The following is a 22,055-nucleotide window of genomic DNA, read 5'->3' as shown; positions in this document are numbered from 1 at the left end:
ATTGGTGTTTATCCTCACACTTTAGGATTTTGCAGTTCATTTGTTAGTATTGATGTCTACAGAGAAAGGAGTGAAATGACACTACAAAGTCTAATGCACCAATCACATGAGCCCAATCATACATGGGAGAGAAGTAACAAGGTGATTCTCCTCATTCTCCTGCCTGCATTTTCCCTTCTTGATTTTTTTAGTACCAAGGTAATATTTGATATCGGGGGGAAATGCACCAAAATATAAACATGAAAAGGAAAAAAAAAAAGAGCATCAAACCAAGGGTGACTTTCTGTGTCTGCATTTCAGATTCACCCTGCCAATTATTTCAGGCCCAGGAAACTCAGAGACACAAAGTTCGCCCAGGAAACTCAGAGACACAAACTCAGAGACACAAAATAATGTAGAAATACTTCTACATTATTTTCCCTTTAGTTGTCAGGATGTCAGACAACATGAAAATAAACACAATATACATATATATATGCAATATTTTATTTAGTTAATGGTTTATTTGTTCAACATTTGCTAAATCAAACTGCTGTAGAAAAATACCTGCCTTGTGATTTTGCTTTCTTTCTCTACCCTGCAACTGAAAACCTAACGAGAAATACTACTAGTTCTGAGGCTTTTAGTTGACATACTTTGGTGGACTGGTTTAAGAGCTTTGACATTTTCCTGTCTAGCCCAGGGGCACTGATCTATGAAACAAACTTTGCTTAAGAAATACACACACACGATACAATTAGTTTAGCTGAGTGCTAGAAGGCATTAATTTAACAAATGATATGTAGATAATGGTCCATATTATCTACAGATCTATTAAGATCAATTATATCTAATTGTCTATCTTTTACTATAAAGATTCATGTACTCTTTCCTCCATCAGTATTTGAGGTGAATATACAAGTTTTAAGGAAGAAATAGTACCCCTCTCCAGTGGTAGCTGGTCATCAGAGCAATAGTACACTGAAATAATACCTCTGGGATTTCTCAACATAGCAGCTCAGTATATAGAAAAATATTCAAAACATTTTTCTTTAAACATTTAAATAATTTTTAAATATTATACCACGAGTATCTGAATGATAATTTTATATTTGAGAAAAAGAAGAACTTTAAAGATTTTACAGACAAGCCTCTTCCTTTGATGTAAGAGAAACAAGGCTCTGACAGATGAAATGACCTGTCCAAGGTAAAACCTTGAGCTCCTGAAGGAGCCAGAAATAGAAAACAAAGACTTCTGGTATGAGATGGATTCATCAGGCTAACTCCTGTTGAGATGTCAGAATGTTTTCATTGTCTTTTTAAAATCTTACTTTATTCCCAGCAGTTTATGTTTATAAAGGCAGTCTTTAATGGATTATTTCCTCACCAACTCTCTGAAATACAAACTTTTATTTGCAAACTGCAGGATTTTCTTTTAAATAAAAAAGGTGCTTTCTGTTGAAGACTTAAGGGTTTTGTACATTATGAAAGAGCAACTTCGCCCTTAGGCGTCCTGCGTCTACCGATTCCTCATTTCTGGTAGCCGCATTCTTGGCAGGCGTCAGAAAAATGGCTACAAAATTCCTAGCACATGAGAAGATCTGGCTCGACAAATTCAAATATGAAGATACAGAAAGGAAATTCTACGAGCAGATGAATGGGCCTGTGGCCAGCGCCTCCCGCCAGAGCTCGGCCCCAGGGAAGACCACAGCGAGCTCGTCCTCCAGATCGCCAGCCTGGAAGTGGAGAACCAGAGCCTGCGCGGCGTGGTGCAGGAGCTGCAGCAGGCGGTCTCCAACCTGGAGGCCTGGCTGAACATGCCGGAGAAGAGAGAAGAGCTCGCCTGGCCATGGTCCACAGTCCCGCAGACACAGCACGTGTCTCCCATGCACCAAGTGGAGCGCCCCTCCCCGCGCCCCCCTTACTACGCCCCCGGCCAAGAAGCAGAGGATAACGAGGACGATGACATTGATCTGTTGGCAGCGACAATAAGGAGGAAGACAAGGAGGCAAGGCGGCTGCGGGAGGAGCGGCTGCGGCTGTAAGCCAAGAAGGCCAAGAATCCCTCGCTGGTGGCCAAGTCCTCCATCCTGCTGGACATCAAGCCTCGGGACAGTGAGACGGACATGACCCAGCTGGAGGCATGTGTGCGCTCTATCCAGCTGGATGGGCTAGTGAGCGGGCCTCCAAGCTGGCGTCCGTGGGCTATGGTATCCGGAAGATGCAGATTCAGTGTGTGGTGGAGGACGACAAAGTGGGGACAGACTTGCTGGAGGAGGAGATCACCAAGTTTGAGGAGCATGTGCAGAGTGTCGACATCGCAGCTTTGAACAAGATCTGAACCCTGAATGTGTGTGTGAGGCGCTGCCACGATTAAAAACAGACCGGCAAAAACACACACACACAAAAACAAACAAACAACAACAAAAAAAAAAAAAAGAAAGAAAAGAAAGAATGACTTCGAATTTGGAAATTTATTTTAGAAATTTAGAAATACTTGTTGGCTTATATGTCACTTGAAACTTAATTTGCCATTCAAGATGTTCATTCATTTAGGAGCACTTCATTCATTTCAGAAGTTCAGCCAGGTGCAGTGTGTAATCCCAGCACTTCGGGAGGCTGAGGTGGGTGGATAACCTGAGCCCAGGAGTTAGAGATCAGCTTGGGCAACATGGACCCTCTCTCTACTAAAAAAAGCCAGGCGTGGTGGCTGCGCCTGTAATCCCAGCCTTTCCTTTTAAATCTTACTGTGATGTCAAACTTCTCATGTTTTTGTAAAAAATCCTTTGGCACTTATCAACAAATCTGTGTTCCAAGAAGAAAAGAATAATCTGGGCAATTTTCAGGTATTTGTATATTACTATGACAATAGGTTATCAAAGAGAGAGGAAACTAGGTAGGAATTCAACTTTTTTCTTGGAATGTTTTCTGAAAAAGACTAATATATTTTAGTACTTAAAGCCCGGAATGACAGAGTCAAACAAAATATATCAATATGAAAACTGGTAAACATTTTAAAGGCTATTATTCTGTGATAGTGAACACCTTAGATTTGTGTGTGTGTGTGTGTGTGCTACTCAAGAGGAAACAAAATAATTATGATTATAAAATGAAAAGTTTGCCCTGAAATAAGGATTGTAACAGTTATAAGTTGCTAAGTTTTGCTCAAATTAGTCTCAATTCTGCTTTAGTGCAACATAGGGATTGCTAAAATTCTCTGTGCAATGCAAAAGAACACAATAAAAATCATAGGCCTCGGGGCATAATACTCAAAACATTTGTCGGTGGAACATTTTTAAAAAGAAGCAGCTAATAAATGGTAGCATAGTTTTACATTCATTAAATGATTAAAAAATACATAAATACTGCAAGCAATATGGCACTTTATCTTGAAAACCACCTGAAGTTAGTTTGTGGAAGACTTGCAGCTTGTATTAATAACAGTGAAGTGGTGGAAATGGACAAGAAGTTGTAATAGTAGATGTGCATGGGTCTGGGCCACTGATTGTCCTTGTGAGGTGTGTGTGTGTTTTATGTGTTCCTATGAGACTCAGCTCAGCTGTGCATGGTTCCTGCATTCACCTAGTTGGTCTAGCAGATGAAGTAGTGCACAAATAAATGCAAAATTTGCCTTATGCTAAATTTGTTTCCCAATATATTAATTGCATTGAAACAAATTCCCATTTTAAAAATCATTATAGCAGAACTGACTGTCCTATGTTGGTTGTATTCAAGGTTTTATTGGTATTTACCAGAATATAGTAAGAAAATAATTTATCTGAGGCTCAGTTGTCTGGCCAGACAAAATCTCAAATAGCAAGTAAATGAAAGTAAATGGACCTGTCAAGCCCATATGTAAACCACAGTATAATAGTGCAAATAAGCATCAAACCAGTGGTTTCTAAACTTCAGCATGATCAGAATCAATGGCAGTGTTCATTAAAACTCAGATTTGCCCCATCCCCAGAGTTTCTGTTTCAATATTTGCATCTCTAAACATTTCCAGGAGATGCTGATGCTGCTGGCCTGGGAGAAGGAGCCATTGATTAGAACTGATTGAGCACCACTCGGTTAGACCATACTAACTATTGCTGAAAGCAGTTTATGACACTGTCTCAGACCCACACAAGGAAGAAAATATGTTTTCATCATGGTTACCAATGAGAATGTGATTTGCTCTTCAAAAAGATCCCAATAACCTTCCTCCAACTTTCTCTGCTCCGTTGCTAGTTGTAAAACAGACAACAAAAAAGTAAAGAAAAATTTAATATTTAGGTTCAGTGAAATGTGGTGGGCATTTTGATTACCTCCAAACAAGTCTTTGTCACTCTTCATTGTATAGAAACCATGCATTTGTTGGAAGAGTTGACCTCTTCCAGGGGTGCACCTTGATTAGAATAAATCAGGTTAATCTCATTTACCCCAAGCATCCATGATTGATTCCTTCAGAGAAAAATTTAGAACTTCAATTCAATGGCTTGAGAAGCAATTCTCTCTTTCTTTTCTATAAACCTGAATGGAGAAACGGGTCACTTCAGAAGTTGCTGGCAGCCGTTTTATAACCATAGGACAAGCCAGACTTAGGGCAAAGCTACAACTGCAAAACCAGAGCCAAAAGAATAGCAGAGAAATAGAGCCAGATTCTTCACTGATCAAAAGCTGAAGCCCACAATACCACGAAAACTTTAATCACTTTCACTTTTTAAGCCAATTTGAGCTGGGTTCTCTGCTGCTTTAACCAAAAATAAAACAAACAAAAGAGAAAACAAACTCCTACTTAAACAGGAAGAGATAAAGCCAAGAAGAGAGGAGAGCTAGTAAATAAATCAAGCAACAAGTGTATTGGAGGGATCCGCAGTCTCCACAGAAATCTATTGATAAGCTTTCTACTTAAGGTGAACTTGAGCTATTTGTAGATGCAAGGACTAACCAAGATCTTGCTAATAAGAGTTCTGGAACCAAGTATCAGCAGTTCCAGGTAGTAAAGCCTGGATAAACCACCAAAGGGATCAAAAGACTCAAAACTGTGAGGCTGCAAAGCATTTAGAACAATTACATATAGAAACTAATCCCACAACCCCCTAGTAAGACCTCCAGTATCTATACAGAAAAAATGAATGTAGTCCCCATTCCTAAGTGCAGTTAGTCATTCTTTTTTTTTTTTTTAGATGGAGCCTCACTCTTTTACCCAGATTGGAGTGCTGTGGTGCAATCTCAGCTCACCGCAACCTCCACCTCCCGGGTTCAAGTGATTCTCATGCCTCAGCCTCCCGAGTAGCTGGGAATACAGGTATGTGCCACCACGCCTGACTAATTTTTGTATTTTTTAGTAGAGAAAGGATTTCTTCATGTTGGCCAGGCTGGTCTCAAACTCCTAGCCTCAAGCAATCTGCCTACCTTGACCTCTGAAAGTACCAGGATTACAGGTGTGAGCCACCACACCTGGCCCACTTAGTCATTCTTAATGTCTTTTGGTCAACTTCATAAAGCCTCAAGTACAAGAATCTTTCTAACCTATTGTCACATACAGACACCTGGACTGAGGAGATCCTACCTATCACAATGGAGATTTGGGACAAAGAGTGGACAAAACTAGTCAGACACTTAACTTCCACCCAACTTTCAAAATCCCACCTTAACCAGACTTACTTTTGACTGGATGTACTCTATTCTCACCAATAGAAAACAAACAAAAAACAGAGTCATGGGAAGTAACAGACTTTTCAAAAGCATAGATTTGATTTGTCAGTTTGCCTATCAGAAGAGAAATTATTTTGCTGTCGTTTGGTCTTAGTGCAAATTAAACCCGCTTAACCAAATGCTAAGTAGAAAGAGCATGATCTTGGGAGTAAGATAAAACTGAATTTGAAATCCCACCTCTGTTATTTGCCTTTCAGCAAATACTATCTTTCTTGAGTAGCAGATTGCTCATCTGTAAAATGGGGATAATACATAATTTATAGAGAGTTTTCGTATGACAATTTAAGAAGATAGCATGTGGAAAGCACCTCAGTGCCTGCTACATAATAGATTCACAATATATGAAAATTTCCTATCTATCCCTTACTGTAAATACATCAATGACCCCCTAGAACAAAATACAAAAAGCTATATTTAGGCTATATTTAGCTCAGCTTTTGGTGGAAGAAGACACTCTGAATCCTATTGTCCATAGGAGCTTTGCAGTCATTGCTGTATTGGAGGGGTTGTCATCTTGAGAGTAACCCAAGCAGTACTAGGCAGAGCACCCTTTACTGGGGAATCCCCTGGCAAAGGAAACCATAATAATAGCCAGGACAAGGTTCAGGTATATACAAAAGGGATAGCAATGAGTTCTCCAGAAAGCAGATTCCTATACAAAGTGTTTCCTATCAACAAAAAGGCAGAAGCTTTTGATGGGCCACTTGAACCCGTTGATTTCTGACAAACAGCTTTCACATTTGGCAGCAGGACATGAAACCTGAGGGCAGAGTGTATCCATGAAAAGTAAGTCATCAAACAATGAAACTGCAGGAAAATTATATGACATTCTAGGACTCATTTATCAACACTGTCTCCTGGAATACTTCTACGAGGCTGTTGAAATTGTGGTCCAATTTACTTCTGCTTGCCAAATAGTAATAATCACAAACTGCTGAGTTTAAGAAGAAAAGGGAGACCTTAACAGCTTTTGCATATACCATTCCTGCTGTCTTTTATGTAATAAAACCCTCACTATTGAAAGCTCTATCTGTCAAAAATAATGTACATTTCCAGCTCTGTATTTACAAGATATGCATTATACATACAAAGAGGGGTGCTAGAGCTCTGTTTTGTTTTGTTTTTCTAGTTGTTTTAACCTTATTTTGGAAGCTGAAATGTACTTTTTTAAACCTTGTCTGAATGACAGGTTGACTTAAGAAAATTGTAGAAAATACTCTGAAAAGCAGAATGTGTCAGGTAATAGTTTTATGATTTTACTGCCTGCCACTGTCACCTCATTGTTCAAACTGTATACCTGGGTGTTATTTAGAATATATAATGTTATGAGAAAAATTAACTTCATGGGAAATTAATTTATAAAGCATTTAAAAATCTCTATTATATTTATAATAAATTTTTAAAATTCCATTTGCCTATAAGAATATAGAAAGATTAAAGAAAATATTTGTGTTCAGCTTCCACAGTTGATTTTTTCAATGAACATAGTTGGATTTTCAGTTCTACCATTACCAGCTAGATAAATCTGGGCAGATAATGCAACAATTCCACATCATCAGGTACGAAGATTAGAGAGGAATCAGTAATTACCACACAGATCATTTTGAAGAACAAATAAAATAATAAATATAAAAATATTTTCCAAATTTAAAAGTACTAAGGCAGTTTTGGAATTTTTAAATATTCTAAACTCAAGTATTTGCTACTTACACCTCTGGGATCTTGAGAAGTAATTTACTCTGTCTAAACCCAAGTTCTGCATCTGCACACTACAAAAAAACAATAATAACGCCTATCCTATGTATCTTAAAAGTTATTGTGAAATTCCAATGAGAATGTATTCTCTAAAAGAGCATTGTCAACTGTAAAATCTTATAAAACCCTTAATGAATAGGCATTCTTGTTATTATGAAATACACTTTGAAAAAGCCCTGGGGCCGGGCACGGTGGCTCACGCCTGTAATCCCAGCATTTTGGGAGGCCAAGGCAGGCGGATCGCCTGAGGTCAGGAATTCAAGATCAGCCTGACCAACATGGTGAAACCATGTCTCTACTAAAAATACAAAAATTAGCTGCGCATGGTGGCAGGCACCTGTAATCCCAGCTACTCAGGAGGCTGAGGCAGGAGAATCACTTGAACCTGGAAGGTGGAGGTTGCAGTGAGCCAAGATGGTGCCATTGCACTCCAGCCTGGGTGACAAGAGCAAAACTCAATTAAAAAAAAAAAAAGAGAGAGAGAAACAAAGAAAAAGAAAGAAAGAAAGAAAGAAAGGAAAAGAAGGAAACGAGAAAGAGAGAAAGAGAAAAAGAACCCTCCCAATTACACGAACACAAATTCTTGATAGTGAGAGAGACACTTCAGTTACATGTACTGTATTATAAACTCTGTGAAGTTAGGGATTCTGACTTTTGCTTAATGATGCACCTTCAACTCTTAGAACAATGTCTGATACATAGCAGGTGTTCAATAAATATTTGTTCAATAAATGATACTGTAAATATATAGAAAATATATTGAAGTTGATATGTTAATAGTGACAGGTTGGAAAAAGAGATAATGATCTGAATGTTATTGAGAAATCAAATGACAAGGAGAGAAAGGAATTTTTCTGGAGGGTAAGAAAATAATTTGAGAGAAGGCTGTGGATTTTTATTCCATGATTTACATTGGGAAAGAATAGCCACATTACACTTCCCTAGGGGCCAAGCAATACACTGGTTTTCTTCCACATATGTGAGAAAGGAAACTAACCAATAAAAATAAACTAGAAGCAAGCATTCAGCAAATGAGATCATTTCAATAAAGAATATGTGATGCACTTGCTCGTGTTGCTACCCACTGGCCCTATACCCTACATCTTCCTCTGCCTGAACACCTAAAGTTCACTTAAGTAATCATTGTTCATGCTGATGATTGAGTTCTCAAAGAAAAGGTAAATTATATTCAGTTTTGTCCTCACTAATACAGAAAAGCATGGCATAAAATGTTTTCTAAATACTCTCTACAAAAAAGAATCATTTCTTTTTTTTTCTGTTCTTTTTTTTTTTTTTTTTAAAGATTGGGCCTTGCTCTGTCACCCAGGCTGGATTGCAGTGGCATGATCATAGCTTACCACAGCCTCCAATTCCGAGGCTAGAGCAATCCTCCTGCCTCAGTTTCCTGAGTACCTGGGACTACAGGAATGGGCCACTGTGCCTGGATACTTTTTATTTTTATTCTTTTATTTTTGTAGACACGAGGTCTCACTTTGTTGCCCAGGCTGGTCCCAAATTTCTGGGCTCAAGCGATCCTTGCCTCTCAGCCTCCCAAAGTGCTGAGATTACAGGCACGAGCCACTGTGCCCAGCCAAATCATTACTTTTTAAAATTGTGACATTTACATCTCCTTTCTTTCAAACATTTTAATTAAGCATCTATTATGTGTTAGGAAATGTATATAATTCAAAGAAGAAATAAATATGCTCCATACTGTAATGGATTTTCAGTGAGAAAGATTAAACCTCTTTTTCAAAATTATTTTATCCAGTTCATCTGTATTTCTAGACCACCAATAATTGTATATCAGGTTCACTTCCTGTAAAACTAAAAACAACTAAGTTGTATTCATGAATTCTTTTCCAGCAGCTTCCAATGTATATTTTAACCAAAATATTATAATTTTTCATTTACTTTTCTTTTTCCCCAACAACTACACTGTTAGTTTATTAGAAAATAAATGTATGCTTTGTTTGACTTTGTTTCTCAAATATGTAGCATGGGTTCTGGTTATAGACATTAAATAAATGCGGAAGAAAGGAAGGAAGTGATGAGGGAAGGGAGGAAGAAAGGAAGAAAAGAAATAAGAGAGCAATGAAGCCGGACAAGAAGGGAGGGAGGGAGGGAGGGAGATCAAATCCATGCAAATATATGTCACAGTCTACCCAAAATGACCGCATTAACTGAACCTGGAGAATTTTTAATAGAACTAAATATACTGATGGCAAACTTCGCTAGAGATGTAAGAGCATACAAAAGGAAAAGAAACAAGGCAATAGGGGGTAAGTTTTGAACTGGGAATTGGATCATGTCTATCTCTATGCCCAAGTTAACTTCATGTATTTTCTATGTCACAGCCTACTGAGCTGGACAGAGTCTACGTTCCTAACACAAGTCACAGCTAGGAGAACTCAGATTTCCATTGCCAAACCAAAGCAGAACCCTGTGGTTATTACCTCAGTAGCATAAGCCGGAGGTGGGACAGCACTAAATCATCCTCTCTTTGTGTTTACCTTTTGGCCTGAACTATCTGGATAACTGGCTTAGCCTTTCATTTTGCCTAGAATGTGAAGACCTGGTAGGACTGTAAATAGAAATGTGCCCAGTCTTAACCCACAGGGCCAATCTCTTTATTATAACTCACCCCCACACTCTAAATAAACAATAAACCACTAGATAATGGCTGGGAAAAGTTCTGCCAAAATTACACACCTGCTGCTTCCAGACTTGAGAAACAGAAACTCAAAAGTGATTTACAGGAAAACAAAAGCACAAATAAAAAAAATGTAGCCTGTTGCAGTCCTACAGAGCAGGTTTTACTGGTGTCACTGCAATCTTAGTACTACATTATGTTAGTGCTCTGAGGTTCTGAGCCAAGGGCATGCCCCTCTGGAACTGGGGTGACTTCTCTCCACCGTCCTGTCCCAAGGGAGCATTTCACATTAGTATCTGTTAGGACAGCTGGAAAGATATTATTTTACCAAAAGAAACTTTTGTTATTAAAAGTTATGATTGTGCCTTCAGTACAGCTCGGCATGTTGTGTGTCAGCTTTGCTGTGCATTATTTTCCTATTACTATTCCAGGAAACCTCTCTATCAGGTGACTGCCTGCAGGGTAGGAAAAAAAAGTCTAAAAGGAGCATTGTAACTTATAGCCCAGAAGATTAAAATAAGAAGAGGAAGAAAACATTAAAAAAAGAAAACAGCAAGAAAAACCTGAGATCCCATGTCTCTCTGTCCCTTAGGAAAGTGTAATGTCTACCTGATTGTGTGGCTTAGTTCACATATGCAACACTTATTTTAAAGCCCACAAGAAAAGAAATTGCTGCACCCAAAGAAAATTTAAATGTACTTAAAATGTGGATGGCTACTGCCAAATTACATTCCAAAAAATGCTTTACTTTTATGACCCCTTCAGTCTTCACCAAACTGCATGTGAGTCATCCTCTGCACTGGCTGGTGTGCATCTCTGGAATGCTCTTTCTGCCCCCACCAGCCTTTCCAGGCCACACCCTTTGTCTTCCTAAAGACTTAGCTTAAATGGTCATTACTCAGAGAGACCTTTCTTGAACTTTCTGCTTGAAATACCTTTCCGCCCTCCTGGGGATCCCTATGTGATTTCTTCATCAAAATTATTACATATTGTAACTACTTAATTTATTTCCTTGCTTCCCTCTATTTCCTTCAGTAAAATTTAACCTCCCAGGAGAAAGGTACCTTTTGTCTTGTTAATCATTGCTTTTTCAATACCTAACTCACTGCTTGGCACATATTAAGTGACTGAATCATTTTGTTGAATGAATGAACGATACACACTGGTGTTAAACAGAATAGAGTTCATTTATGGGCCCTGCCATTTATATTAGTCCATTTTCACATTGCTGATAAAGGCATACCCGAGACAGGGTAATTTATAAAGAAAAAGAGGCTTAATGGACGCACAGTTCCACATGGCTGGAAAGACCTCACAATCATGGCCAAAGGTGAAAGACACATCTTACATGGCAGCAGACAAGAGAGAAAATGAGGGCCAAGCAAAAGAGGAAAACCCCTATAAAACAATCAGGTCTCCTAAGACTTATTCACCACCACAAGAACAGTATAGGGGAAACCACCCCCAGGATCTAATTATCTCCTACCAGGTCCCTCCTACAACACGTGGAATTATGGAAGCTACAATTCAAGATGAGATTTGGGTAGGGACACAGCAAAATGATATCACCCTTTGTTTACTGCATTATCTCGAGAGAGTTATCTACATCCCTCAATTATTTTGCGTTCTTTCATTTGTAAAGTAATAGTATTTCTAACCACATAGAGATTCTGTGAGCATTAGATGAAATAATGTTAAAAAGCATCATGTCTAACAAAAAAGAATTGACAATGGCGATCTATGATTATTATTGCCTGAACCAGGAAGAGGGCAGGAGGATGAAGTGCATTAGTGAATTCATCTAGGCTCTTGCTGGGACTTGTATATGAGAAGTGAGGCAACTTGACTTGTTGATTGCCGGTTTCTTGGAAGCAGAAGACCACCACCTACCCAGCCATGATTTGCCTATAGAAAGAAGAAGTTGCTAAGGATACTTCTCCCTGAAGATATTTAAGGCATAAGATTTCCACAAATTATCTTATTTAAGTCTTTCTGGATCCTGTAGTGTCTTCTTTCTGTAGCATGTCCCTACAAGGAAGCAACTGTAAAGCAGTCATGAAAGGAATAGGAGTTTGTGCCCAACTCCACCCTACCACCACCTTTCCTCCCATCACTACATAGCTAGAGAAGCCTAAAGGTTGGGAGAAAGATTCTGAAGCAGAGTAATGAGTTGCTCTATTGTCTTTAGGAAGGGAGCCAAGAAATCTGATGGAGGCTCGTATTTGACTTGTAACTCAGGGATATAATTACTACATTGGAAAATGTAAAGAATTAAAAAAAAAAAATTAAGGCCAGGCGTGGTGGCTCATGCCTGTAATCCCAGCACTTTCAGAGGCCAAGGCAGGTGGATCACAAAGTCAGGAGATCGAGACCATGGTAACACGGTGAAACCCCCTCTCTACTAAAAGTACAAAAAATTAGCTGGGAGTGGTGGCCGGCGCCTGTAGTCCCAGCTGCTCGGGAGGCTGAGGCAGGAGAATGGCGTGAACCCGGGAGGCGGAGCTTGCAGTGAGCCGAGATCGTGCCACTGCACTCCAGCCTGGGCGTTAGAGAGAGACTCCGTCTCACCAAGAAGAAAAAAAAAAAAAAAAAAAAAAATTAAACCTAAAACTTTCTTTTTTTTTTTTTTTTTGTGAGAAAGAGTCTCCCCCTGTCACCCAGGTTGGAGCGTAGTGGTGTGATTTCGGCTCACTGCAGCCTCCACCTCCTGTGCTCAAGTGATTCTCCTGCCTCAGCCTCCCTCCAAGTAGCTGGGACTACAGGCACATGCCACCACACCCCGCTAATTTTTTATTTTTAGTAGAGGCGGGGTTTCATCATGTTGGCCAGGCTGATCTCAAACTCCTGACCTCAAATGATCCACCCACCTTGGCCTCCCAAACAGCTGGGATTACAGGCCTGAGCCACTGTGCCCAGCCTAAAACTTTCTAATTTATATGTAAACTACCGTCATATAATTAAATTATCTTTTGGTGATGAATTCCATTATAAATCATCTAAGCAGAAATTAAAAGTGTCCCCACAAGAAGAATGTAAACTTTATTTTAATTTTGAAAAAGTATGTTCATTATCATTTAGTAACCAAAATAAGGTTAACACAAATTTTTAATTTTTATTTAGAATAACTTTAAAAATAGACCATTTTTATTGAAATTGTCTAGGAATTTGCTTAATTTTCCACTGTGGCTCTGTGGAGCTCTTATCAAACTATAGGAGGTAAGCTCTATTTCATATTCTGCTCACAGGTCTACAAGGTTCTTGATAGAGCTCAGGTAATTAAATCATACTAAGGTCAATATTTCCACTGACAGTAGCTCTGGCTCTGCCTGAATAACCAAAGTATTTCGAGGTGGGGGTAGATAGTGTTCGCACAGTTCTTTATGGACAAAGCACTTCAATTTTCCTTGAAGAGGCTTCTCTTATAGTCCAAGGAGTCAACTTTTGGCTTCTGCTAAGGTGCCTCTCAGTCATAACATATCTAACATTCCTTTTTTATTATACTTATTTTGTTACACTCCTTTTATGACCCTGAAATAAAACTGATGATTAATGCAACCTACCAACACACATAATTTCAAGGGAGGAAGCAAGGAAGGGGGGAAAGGAGGGAGGGAGGATGCCCCAACCATACAATTTTAGAGCCATAATAGGAAAATAATTTAAAATAATTTACATTTCATCATGTAAGGACTTGTATACACCAGAAGATGTATAAAAGTTTCAAATGCATGTGCCTACAGGAAATGAATAAGATACAATTTGTGACAAGTGAGGTGAACTCATTTTGTAGAAGCCTAGGAAAATGAAACAACAAACATGGGCATGAACACTAGAACAACAACTGGTGTTCGAAAAAATATATTACAGGCAGAATAATGCCCCTACCAAAAAATATCCACATCTGAATCCTTGGAACATGTGAATATATTATGTTACCTGCCAAAGAGAATTTAAGGTTGCACAGGTAGAATTAAGATTGTTAATTGGCTGACCTTAAAAAGAAAGATTTTTCTGGATTGTCTGGGTGGGCCCCATGTAATCACGAGGATCATTAAAAGTGGAAGAGAGACCCAGAGCCAGAGAAAGAAATGCGGAGAGAGAAGCCAGGTGAGAGTGCTGCAGATGAGAGAAGGGCACCGCTTACCTTTGCTGGCTTTGTGGATGGAGGAGGCCACGCATTAAGGCATGCTGGCAGCCTCTAGAGGAAACACCAGGAAACAGATTCATCCCTAGAGCCTCTAGAAAGGAACATTGTCCTGTCAAAACCTTGATTTTAGCCCAGTGAGACCTGTGTCAGACTTCTCAACTGTAGAGCTATCAGGTCATAAATGTTTGCTGTTTCAAGCCAAGTTTGTGAATATTTGTTACAGCAGCAATAAAAAGAACTGATGCAATAAGTAAAACAGACTAGTATTACTTCTGTGATAAAAGAAAGTGGGACATAACCTTAATTGAAGTAGGGGTGATAAGTCAAGACAAATGACAAAGTGACATAGGGGAGGAAAATGAAACATAATACCCTCACAAATGAGCTGAGCTTTATAAAGTCAAAATATTTCCTTATGTCACTGCATGGAATGAGACAGTAACATATCATGACAGAAGGCATATCTCATCTCTGGAAAGCCTGCTACTTGTCAAAGCATATATTAGGCTTTGGTGCTTAAATCTTGAAGTATATCTATTGAAGATGGGGAAGAAAGGATGGATTAAGAGCAAATATAAAATATACAAACAGCCCAACTATAAAATAAGAATCTGTAGAGAAATTGTAAAATTATCCTGCAGGACATTTATCTGAGTTAGTTTGAAAAAGATTGCCAACTCCAAATTATATAAATAATTTCACTCTGCTCTTTTCACAGCAGATTAATTTATCAATGGATTCCAGAATAAATCAAAAATACGTAGGTTAAAAAATATGAAATATTTTTAAAGTTACCTTTACTAGTGAGATGTAATAGCATCCCTGACTTTGCTGTTTCACTGTTAATTTAATGGTATTCTAAATCTGTTAAAAATGAGCCACAAATCTCCTATTTAGCATATTTATATGCAACAGCTACAAGTGTAGACCAACACAAATGACTTGTTGAGATGACTCAAATACCAGGGCCAGAACTGGGGTAAACCTAGGAAGCTCCTGGGACAAAAATACGTAAACAGGTATTTACATGATTCCACGGGTGGTTGATTCCTTGAATTTTGCACCTTGGTTGCCTCACTTGCCTCACCCTAATTCATGCACTGTTAACATAGTTAATGTGACATTGTGATGTCATTTTCCAAAATGGTGAAACACTGTTTATAAAATTTCAAACAAAATATGCTTTATTTGCACCGAAGCTACAAGCTTAGAAAATTCTTGAAATGTTCTTAATTTCTAGTAATTTATTGTTTTTGTTATCAACTTTTAACTTAATTGTCTTGTGAAAAAGCATGGCTTTTTAAGGGCCTATTATATGCTTTTTGTGTCTTCAGTAGAACAATGTGTATTCTGCAATTGTGGTATGCAGAATTCTATGTGTGTTGATTAAGTCAACTTTGTTGATTTTATTTTTATCTCTTTTATATACTGGCTTTTATTTTCTTCACTTTGACCAACTAAAAATTAAAGGGGTGTGTTAAAATTTCTCACTTAGATGTTGGATTTATCAGTTTATTTCTATAGCATTTTAAAGGACTTTTGCTTCATATAATTGGAAACTATTGTATTAAGTATAAGCATGTTTTAAAAGCCTATATCATTATGGTGTGCTCCTCTTTATCTCTAATGATTCAATGTTATTTTATCTGGTCCTAACATACCTACACCTGCTTTTCTTAATCGACATTATATCCAACCTTTGATTGTTATTATGTTTTAGCTGAGCCTTTTTCTATCTTATTAGAGCCTACTTCCAGCAATATTTTACCACTTCACATATAACACTCTTATGCTCTTATATTTCCATGTGTTCCCTCTCCACCTTTATGCAATTGATGACATGCATTTTAATTATGGCTATGTTATAAATCCCCCAAAAGCATGGTATAACTTTTCAAACCATCAATTATCTTTTGAAGAGATATTGATGAGAAGAAAAATTATTTTATATGTACCTACAGTGTTATTTGTGGTTTTCTTCATTCTTGTGACTAGATAATCTGAAAAATCTGTATTTTCACATTATTTTTGAAATATATTTTTGCTAATCATAGAACATCTGGTGCACACGTTTATTTTTTCCCATAATTCTTTAATAATGCTGCTCTACTATCCTCTCAGATTTGCCAATGCAAAGTCTCCTAGCATCTTTATCTTTGTTTCTCAGTTGTAATATCTTTTTTTTGCTCTGATTTCTTTTAAGATTTTCTCTTTATCACTTACTTTAAGCAAGTTAATTATATGTAGGTTTAGGCCTTTTTTTTTTTTTTTTTTTTTTTTTTTTTTGAGATAGAGTCTCACTCTGTCACCCAGGCTGGAGTGCAGTGGCAAGATCTTGGCTCACTGCAACCTCCGCCTCCCGAGTTCAAGCGATTCTCCTGCCTCAGCGTCCTGAGTAGCTGGGATTACAGGTGACTGCCACCAGGCCCAGCTAATTTTTGTATTTTAGTACAGACAAGGTTTCACCATGTTTGTGAGCTGGTCTCGAACTCCTGACCTCAAATGATCCACCCCCCTCAGCCTCCCAAGTGCTGGGATTACAGGTGTGAGCCACTGTGCCCGGCCAGGTTTATGTCTCTTATACTTCGAGTTCATTGCTTTTCTTTGAACTTGTGGGTTTGCAGCTTTCATTAGATTTGGAAAATTTTTGGCCATTGTTTCTTCAACCATTTCTCTGCTCCTGCTCCTTCAGAGACTACAATTACACATCCATTAGAAAACTTGAAATTGTCTCAGAGCTAACACACAGTTCATTTTCTTTTTAAGTCTTTTTTTCTACTTCTTTCATTTTGGATAATTTATATTGCTAAGCCTATAAATTCACTAAACTTTTGGTTTTTTCTTCAGTGCTTGGTCTGCTGTTAATACTACTTAGTGTGTTTTTCATCTCTGACACTGTAGTTTTCATCCCTAAAAGTTCTATTTGGTTCTCTTATATTTTCCAGTTCTCTTAATATAATGTTCAATCTTTCTTCTGCTATTTTTAGCATGTAGAGTTTAAGTATTTTAATGTTCTTGTCTGGTAATTACTACATCTTTATCCATTCTGATTGGTTTATCAGTTCTGATTGATTGATCAATTTTGATGAACTGATTTTTTTTTTTTTTTTGAGATGGAGTCTCACTCTGTTGTCCAGGCTGGAGTGCAGTGGCACAATCTCTGCTCACTGCAAGCTCCGCCTCCTGGATTCACGCTATTAGATGCCAGGAATCGTTAATTCTACCTTGTTGGATGTGGAATATTTTGTATTCTAAAAGTATCATGAGTTTTTTTGAAATGCAGTTAAGTTACTTGAAACAGTTTGATGTCCTGCTTTTAAGACTTATTAAGCAAGAACAGCACCATGTTTGGTCTAGGATTAATTATTCCCCACTGCCAAGACAAGATCCCTTACCCAAAGCCCTGTGAATTGCGTGGTTTACCAGTCTGCCTCGTGGGGAACAAGCACTTTCCCCCATTCTGGGTGAGTGCTGAGTCCTGTTTCCTTTAATCATTTTGGGTAGTTGATAATTGATCCCTCAATTATGATTGAGGTTTTTTCCTTCAAATACATGCACTGATCAGTAATTTGCTGAATATTAAAGGGCAATTTTTCTGTAGTTGTCCAGAGTTTTATCTCTGTGTGGCTCTCTCTCCTTTGGTGCTTGAGTTGCCATGTTAACCTTAGCTGCATTCTTCTTCCCGTATTCTTAGCTTCATCTCCTTCACTCAGGGAGTCCACTGGTCTCCACTTGGGTTTCCCCTTCTGATGGCCTGGAAATTCTCTTGAGTAAAATCAGAGGGCTCACCTCATTTGTTTCCTGTCTGCCAGGGATCACGGTTCTGTGTTGCTTGATGCCAATGCCTTGAAAGCTGTTCTTTCCTATATTTACCCAGTTTTTCAGTTGTTTCAGATATAAGGGTAAATCTGGTTTCTGTTGCTCCATGTTGGGCACAAGTGAAGTCCACATACTTTTTAAACAATATGTATCTGGCTTTTTTTAATACTCAGTTTTTCAATATTGGACTTTACATTGGTGAATCTAGTCTACTTACATTAATCCTTATTACTGGTATACTTGGACATGTTTCTCCAACCTTAAATTATTTTTTGTTTATGTTTACCTTTTCTATTTCTTTTTAATGCTGTCTCCTAAAAAAAAATATTACTCCCTATTAAGGCAAGAAATTGACCAATTCTTAAATTCCTTAGTTCTCCACAAAAATCCCCATGACTTTTTTTTCCAGAGTTTTAATTGTGGATTATAATGAATATTTTTCCTCTTTTTATTTGACTTTAAATAAATGGGCAAGACAAGAACAAACCTTGCCGATCTATTCAATCACCTTTTATACAGATATCTTTTGCAGCATCTCTTGGATTTTTCTTTCCTGTGACTTTATCCAAAACTGTTGTCTATGTGAGTTTCTGCATGGCAAACCTCTTGGGACTTTCTATGCTTCCAAAATCTTTCCTTATGCTGACATATTTGAAGACAGTTTGGCTTGATGGGAAATTCTGTATTTTAAATTATTTTCCTTCAGAACTGATAAAATATCCCTTTGTCATCTTCTTGCATATAGTATTTACTGTTGAAAAACCTAATGTCTGTCTTACTTTAGTCTTTATTGGTCTTCTGACCTGGAAAACTTCATATGTGTATATGGTATGAATTTGGCTATCCACTCCTTTTTTTAATCTTTCAAATATCTTCCCTAGTTTTAAATTCACAATCTGTCTTACTATTTCTGCTGTATGGACATCTATAATTTTTAACAGAATATTGTTTTGAAATGGCTGTGCTCCTTAAATGTCCTGTTGTATTGTTCTACGAGCTCTTTTTCACTGGGACTGGGTCCCAAGCTTTGCTGCTCATTAGAACAAGCTGCACAACTTTTTAAAAATCCTAAGGCCAGGTCCCACTCCATAGAAATTAAATCGGCATGTCTAGGAGTAGGAGCCAGGTATCAGTGTTTGTTAAAGATGTCCAAGTGATTCCAATGGGCTATAAAATTTAGAAATCGCTTCTCTAGGAGTATCAGCCACACGGTCAGGCAATGTGTATTTTCGAATGTGTCAGCCCAATGTGTCTGACAGTGCAAGTAGAGGATTGATGACTCTTAAGATAAAGAGCCAGAAATACCAAAATAGCCTTTCTCTTCCCCACCACCAAAATCACAGGTCAAGTCTTCACTTTCCACTCTTTACTGCCCTAAGTAGAATCAGCATTTGGAGGACATACACCTTAGAATATAAGTCCCTAGTCCTAGGCTGTGAGAGAACCATTTCAGAATCACCAGGGCATACCCTAAAGCAATTAAATCAGAAGCCATTAGAATGAGACCTAGGCATTAGTATTTCTTAAAGTTCCATTGATAATGTCACTGTGCACTAAGACTGAGTAACACTCTCCCAAGAATTTGGAGAATGAGGGGCAGAGACACATCTGCTTGAGGTCAGATTTTCTCCATCTGTTTTTCTTAGCTCCTCAGAAGGAAAGAACACCTTTAGTGCCAGAATTTACTCCTGAGATACTGGGTTAAGAATTCTGAGTGGGGATTTGGAACAGGTACTGTGTGTCACAAGATAATGGGGGTAAGCAGAGGAAGAACAGGACTCCAACTGTACTCTTTTTATTTTATTCTCTGTTTTATGGAGTGGCATCCTATCCAAGCGAAAGTCGCCTTCACACACACACATGCACAAACACACACACACACACACACACACTCACATCCTAAAAAATTGTTCAGAGGGCAACAGTGTGGGAATACCCTGGGTTTTTATCACAATGCTCTTCACTGACCTATTCTACTTCCTAAAGTTTAAAAATAGAAGATGGATCTAGCAGTTGGGCAAGGAATTAGGTGGGTTGAAATTAGCATCAAAATCAGTGCATATTAAAATGATTCCAAAAAATAAATAAAATCAAAGCTTTTCCAAAAAAATAAATAAAATCAAAGCTTTGTACATTATAAAAAAACAGAGTTGAGCTCTGAGTTCAGATGAGATTCTCATGTCTTTGAACATTTTGTGGGGCATTTGAAAGTCATGTAAAATGTGGGACAAATAATTTTGTTATATAGAACTGCCCTGCACATTGTAGGAAATTAATCATCCCTGGTTCCTGCCCTTCCCCCAAATAATAATAATACATTGTGTCCAAAGGTAAAGAGTGTCAAAAGCTCTGATAAATGTGAACCCTTTTCTAAAAGCCACTGAAAGGTGTTAAAGATTTTTAAAGAAGAAAGATGCAAGGTTCTACGGAACAGTAGTAAACCGGTCTAGGCTGTCAGTTTCTTAAGGGAGGCAACATTTGGTATCAGTTTACTAATACCAGAAATTAATGAGGAACATGGAAAATAGTAGACAATAAATATATTGGTAGACAGGTGATGAGTGGAGAGGGAGAGAGAGAGAATATAGATGGCAGGGATACCATTTGGGGGCAAATGTAATTATTTAGTTAATTGTTAAATAAGGCCCAAACTAAAATAATAATAGTAGAATAATGAGAACAGGACAGATGAGAAAAATTTTTAAAAAGTAATCAATAGATCCTGTGAAATAGTGCAATGCTGTAGCTAGAACATTAATTCTGTTGCCCAGATAATCACTGACTTAGGCAATAATTCCTTTTAAGCCGAAAGAAGGCACAGTAAAACAAAAAATTCTAAAATAAAGCAACTAAATTGTTTGTACAAGGTATTCATAGTTTCTCAAACATGTCTCTGTTTTTACATCACACAGGAGCACACTCACATATACAACAAAACATTAATAATTACCTGTTAAATTTGTATATCTATAAACAAGGCTTTATCTCATTTATATAATCAAGCTACTAAAATCCTCAACACTTGCAGTTTCAACAATGAGTCTGTTGTTAGCCGTTATTGAATGAGCAGTATTTATTGTACATTTATAACAATTTTGAGTTGTTTTCCTAATTTTACACTTTACAGGTGTAGATATTGCCAATTCTCTTTAGACTGATCATGCTTTAAAAACAGGCACTGCTGGGCAGAGTGCCTCATGCCTGTAGTCCCAGCTCCTTGGGAGGCTGAGTTGGGAAGATCGCTTGAGCTCCAAGGTTGGAGGCCACAGTGACTTTTGATGGTGCCACGAAACTCCAGCCTTCGTGACAGAGTGAGACCCCGTCTCAAAAACAAAAAACAAAGAACAAACAATAGGTGCACATATACATCGTTAATTACCAAAATCAATAACATGTATATTTAAAGGAAAGTTTAGGATGTGTCCAAAGAGTTTGAAGGATCTTAGATATAAAGGATATTTCTTTATAATGTAGAATAATGTAGAAATGAGTTGAGTAAATGTAACAGTTTGAGAGAACAAAATCATTGGAGAATGGGAAATTAGTAGATTAGGAAAAAAAAGGGAACTGTCAGGAAAATTAAAGACAAGGAGGTGATAGATATCAGAGCAAAGAAGAGGAAGCTCTTAACAATCACTGAGAGCCAAGTGCGAAGACTGGGTGTAGTTTAGAAAGAAAAGCAGAGAGGATTATAGGCAACTCGAAAAAAAAAAAAGAGAGAGATAAACAAGAATGAGCAGAAGGCTGGTCTTGATTGGTGGTAATTTGTACACCCTGTAGAAGGATGTAAAGAATATGGGCTTACTGAGGAAAAAAAAATTAAACATAAAAAATTAGTGAAAAGAAACGAAGTAACCAAAGAGAGGTTAGTAAAATTAATGTTATTGTGTAGAAGTTATTGAGGGAAGCAACGGAATGGGCGGTGTGCTAGAGAAACGATAACTGAACTCAGAAAAAGAAAATAAATCATTTAGAGAATTCAAAGTACAACAAAACTCAAAAG

General features: G+C 37.8%; 1 pseudogene; it reads left to right on the top strand.

Annotated features, from left to right (window-relative positions):
* The first annotated feature begins 1,548 nt into the window (after window positions 1-1,548).
* LOC746642 (elongation factor 1-delta-like) lies at window positions 1,549-2,320 on the top strand (annotated as a pseudogene).
* Window positions 2,321-22,055: the final 19,735 nt, after the last annotated feature.

This window comes from Pan troglodytes, chromosome 5 (genome assembly GCF_028858775.2).
Source record: "Pan troglodytes isolate AG18354 chromosome 5, NHGRI_mPanTro3-v2.0_pri, whole genome shotgun sequence".
Taxonomy (NCBI): domain Eukaryota; kingdom Metazoa; phylum Chordata; class Mammalia; order Primates; family Hominidae; genus Pan; species Pan troglodytes.
This window is presented reverse-complemented; position numbering and strand designations above follow the sequence as displayed.